Source organism: Pundamilia nyererei, unplaced genomic scaffold, assembly GCF_000239375.1.
Source record: "Pundamilia nyererei isolate P.nyererei 1_Seehausen unplaced genomic scaffold, PunNye1.0 scaffold00160, whole genome shotgun sequence".
Lineage (NCBI taxonomy): Eukaryota > Metazoa > Chordata > Actinopteri > Cichliformes > Cichlidae > Pundamilia > Pundamilia nyererei.
Genome location: NW_005187561.1, coordinates 415,934 through 420,301, shown reverse-complemented (window position 1 = coordinate 420,301; position 4,368 = coordinate 415,934).

Below are 4,368 nucleotides of genomic sequence, written 5' to 3'. Positions count from 1 at the left end.
ACTGAATATGATGCAAATGCCTTCCTCTTTCTTCTGGGATCCCCTTGTCAGTGAGCCCAAGCTCTCTTCACACATTCCCAGTGTATCACTGCGCTGAAGCCATTAGCAATAACAGAAACTTCACATGGAAATAATTTGGGATACAGTGTGGTCTCGGCGTATTGCTCCCGCACCCAGGATGAGTCAGGCAACATTCTTTCCCTCGTCTTCATATAAAACGAATGCGGTGCAGGAATGTGCTTTGACCCGCTGAGTTTGGGTTTGGGGCTCATTGCAACTGGCTCTTTAATTTATCTGCATTGCAAGCGGCATCAGCGCCAGTTTCCTGCTGCTTGCAATTTAACAGCATTGTGTTGCCAAATATAATAAATATCATGTATTTGATGAGCTCCTTTACTTAAACCCCGAGGTCTAAGTCATCATTGGCAATGAATCCAACCCTAACCCCTGACCCCCTCATTTTTAGTTCATTTTATTTATTTAATTAATTATTTATTTAATCAAGAGAAGCAAATATGGGAGAAATGTATCTTCACTCTCAAAAGTCCTGCAGCCCTAAATTTTAGCTGGATAATTGTGGATAAGGACAAAACTGACTGTTTTGAATGTTTTTTTTAATAGATTCTCTGCCCACGTGACAAAATGTTTTTTGCACTGTTTGCCTTTGTCAACAAACCTGCTCAATTTGCCTTTCATGCAGAAATCCTCTAGTTTTCTCATGTTTGTAAGCTTGCAGTTATTTCAGTTTTTAACAGCAGTTAGTCTTTTTGGTGTTTTCACTAGAGATACTATAGCTCCATTTTCCATTAGTTTTGTAGGTTGAAACTTCTGTTTGAAAATCAGTTTAGTTTCAGCTGCTTTACAGAATAAACAGACTGGCTCTTATATAGCACTTTTCCTTTCCACTTATGCACTCTTTACAATATACCTCATTCACACACACATTCATACAAACAAACACTTTTTCAGTGCCTAAGCTTTTTCTCCAGCAGCTACACTGCAGTGAAGACAACAGGGCAGATGACCTGCTCCATCTCCTGAGCCAGAGCCCCTGATTATGAGTGCATTTGTTTATTTCAATTTATGATTTGTATTTGTTTTGGTGATGTTTCTCCATGATGTTTCTCAGACTGTACAATCTAAAGAATTTTTAATAGAACAACAATAAAATACAGCAACAGCAACTTAATGCCTCAAGTTCCAGAGTAGTTTTCATTATTTGTGAAGCCCCTTTGGGTTTATTTTATATGTATACTGACACTTGTTAGTAACCACACCGTTATAGCATTAAGTCCTGGTGTGCATCTGTCCACTCATCCAAGAAAAGAAGCAAAAATCAACAAAATATTCAAAATCTGTGGCTCTGTGGAAATCAAAATCTGACGTTTCAAGGTTTATTTCTTTCTTGTCTCAAGTCCTTATTTTTGTATCTTAACTGGGTTTCAAGTTTACAGCTCTTATCCATGAAGATAAATCCCCCCCACTGACATTTAAGTCTCAGATTTAGCTTTAAATAAATTTTTACAATATGTCTGCTATGCCGTGCAGAGAACTTAAAACAAGTTTGTTTTGAAAAGCCCACATGTTAGGGTCATTAGCTGGAAAGCCCTGGCCTGGGCAGCACCAAGCGGGAATTGACTCATAGTCTGTCCTCCTCCACCGCAGGGCCTCTGATTTTTCACCCCTATGAAAGGCTCCCTATTGACATGATGAATGGTCTTAGCCTCATACTGGGGCACTGAGGGAAACTGAGTCATGGCCAGGAGGTCATCAGCCCGAGCTTGCTTTTTGAACATAACCATCCATATGTATATTTAGAAATACACCCATGTGCCTTAGAAGGTTAAAACACTTAGAAGCAGCGTAGCTGAGCAAACTTGATAGAAGAATCTATTCACATGAGTCAGTGGATATGTGGTAATATAAGGGCTTTTCAGAATGGTGAGGATGCCTGTGCTGTGATGCAGAGTCTGAGATGGATTTAAGGATCACTCTAATATATAATATAATAAAATAGTTGAAGTCTTCTTTTTGTCCCAATTTTAACTTTGTGCACTGGACTTCAGGTCAGATGATCAGCATCAGCTACATCCATCTATCCATTTATCCTTATCTGGGTCACAGGGGAAGCCTATCCCAGCTGCCTTCAGGTGAGAAGCAGGGTACACTTTGGACAAGCCACGTGACTGTCACAGGGCTAACACAATGAGATAAGGAACCATTCACTCTTACATTCACTGTCCTATTTCACATAGTTTTTCCTTCCCTTGTGCTCTGCTTCACTAAATGATAATATATGAGAAACATTAGGTTATTTTAGTCACATGTAAACACTAGCTTCTCATTTCTTTTACAGTTCCTCTCTTCCCCTGAGCTGGAAACTTTGTGGGTGGAGTCGGTCAAGGATTTGCCTCTAAAGCATGCTGGGAGAGAAAATAAAAAACATTTTATTTTCTTAACTTTTTTCTGTTTTTACTTTGCTTCAATAAATAATTCCTCCTGTGAAGATGCTGCTTGATTTTTCTGTCTCCAATCATGTGTCATATAGATGTGTGCAACAGGTTTCCTTCTCACTAACCCACCAGCGAGGTCAAAAAAAGAAAAGTTTACCAAATGCCAGTGAGCAAGGTCAAAGGTCATTATTGTTTATGGGTGTAGCTCAGCTGGATGAAATAAACAGTACTGTTTATTTCCATGCTTGGTCTGCAGAGATGATGTTCAAGATATGTGCAGGTTTCTGGTAAACAGATGGCTGACATCTTGTTCCTATTTTAAAATATGTCTGTCTAATTGTTTCCGCCTCCCCTGTTTAGAATAGAGAGGAACTGAACACCATGAAGTGACCAAATCCACCTTTCCCTGAGCATCTTAAAATTACAGATGCAGCAGGCCACCGTTCACCCGCGCGCCACGGGCCGCTTTATAGGACACGTGAGAACTATCAGGACCCCTTAAAGCTAAATCTCAGGAAGAGCTAAGGATGCCCGTGACGTTTCAGACATGTTATACTCCTCAAGCAAGCCTTTGAACAGAACATGTGAGACACAGATGGCTGTAATCTTTGGGTGGAATGGCAGACTGTGGGAAGAGGTTAATTTTAGCAGGAGAAGGCGGTGCAGGGGAGCCAAAATGTTCTTTCTTAAACACAGTTTCCTGATTGTTTGATTGTCATTCAAATAGATACTGCCTTAGAAAATTCAATACTATACTGTATAAACATGGAACATGAAGTACCTCTCTGTGGACTTACTATTTTGTTGCTCTTTTTGATCCTGTCTCCCACACTTATTATAATTGTAATTTCTTTTTCAGCCAGGGCCAGATCTAGCCTCTTATGTGTGGGCAGTTGAAAATGAGATGTGGGTAATTTGGATGAAAAAAAGAAAAAGAAAAAAAACTGCTAATAACCTACGATTTATTGAATCACTGTTCAGCTGCTGGCATATCTGAAATGACTCTGCAGATGATCTCTAAAAAAAACAAAAAACAACAACAACAATAAACTACTAAACTAATTGCTAATCAATTAACAAACTAAATCAAGAATATTCAGAGCTCAGAGAGATGGCAGTGGTGCACTTCTTCTGACCTTGGTGTTTCTCTTTGCCCTCACCACCAACCAGTCATGGCAGATGGCTGCCCTCCCCTGTCATTCCTTCCTGTTAAAAGGGATTTTTTTCCTTCCTGCTGTCACCAAGTGCTTGCTTATAGGGGTTGTCTGCCTGTTGGGGTCTTTACCATACAATATTTGAATTAGCAGTATATAAATTGAATTGAATCGAATCTCTGATTATGTCAAGATTATTTGCCAGTGGAAGGCTTGCTTTGGAGGTCTACTCTCGGCTATTCACTTAATCAGAAATCAGACGTGGCATTTGTGTTTTCTGTGCTGCTTTTTCTACTAGCTAAACAAAATCCAAAATCATTTTTCTTATCTAGCTATAACCAGCCTGGTTTCCAGCTGTAAACCATTCCACTCTTTCATGAAACCAAACATTCAGAAATGGAAGAAATGGAAAACACAACATTACATTTTGGACATCTTTTATTTTTAAATGGGCAGCACAAGAGTTACGTAGAAACAGGATATTTTCTGTTTCTACGTAACTCTCAGCAGTGTCCTTGTCCAGATTTATTTTACAAATTTGAAAAGATACAATAGAAGGCAGTATTTCATCAAGGATGTATATTTGTTTCTCAACATATCACAACATCAGAATGTCTCTTCATAACCCTGAAATGAATTGACCTTTGTGGTTTAATCAATTGCAATAATGGAGAATGCCTTTTATTAAAGCACTGCCATATAATTACAATCACAATATTTTAAACACAGTTCAAAATTGAGGAAAGGAGACTGGTGCACAC